The sequence below is a fragment of the Astatotilapia calliptera genome, chromosome 9 (genome assembly GCF_964374335.1).
Source record: "Astatotilapia calliptera chromosome 9, fAstCal68.1, whole genome shotgun sequence".
In the NCBI taxonomy this organism is placed as follows: Eukaryota; Metazoa; Chordata; class Actinopteri; order Cichliformes; family Cichlidae; genus Astatotilapia; species Astatotilapia calliptera.
In genome coordinates, this window is record NC_137430.1 from 15,146,640 (window position 1) to 15,147,283 (window position 644).

The following is a 644-nucleotide window of genomic DNA, read 5'->3' on the forward strand; positions in this document are numbered from 1 at the left end:
CAACAATACAACTGTACATAGATATTGCAACTGCACAGCAGCCAAAAAAGAAAAAAAAAAAAGGAACTTTTTAAAAAAAATGGATGGATTGTGTCATGTTTATGGGGACAGCCTTCAAAAGGTTGAAATTGGAATTGTTCTTTTGGATGTCAAAGGGATTTTCATGGCGCAATCATATCCTACACAATATGTACTCTTCAACATCTGGGTTACATAGGAAATGCACCCTGAGGTTTTAATAAGAAGAAGCCCCTATGGCTAAAACTTTAAATAAACTAAACCAAAAATGTTATTGATGTTTTATATATAGAGAGTAGTCGCATTAGTTTTTGTTACTGTACTGTTTGAGGTCTCAACTGTACCGTATCACGGTAATAACATGGTTTTGAAACCTTTTTTTTATTTTGTCACAGACCTGTTGTCATAGTTGAAATGACGTTTATTGTAGATGGTATTTGAACAACTTCTGGAAATAGTTCATCAAGTATGTTTGTTGCTCATTGTTGTGATACATTAAAAACTGTATCTGCAAACCAGTTTGGTCTCATCAAATATTATTTCATCTTCACTAAGAACGCTTTTGTGGTTTTGTTGTGTTAATGTCGTCCCTTTAATTTTATTCAGTTACATTACACGTTTTTTAA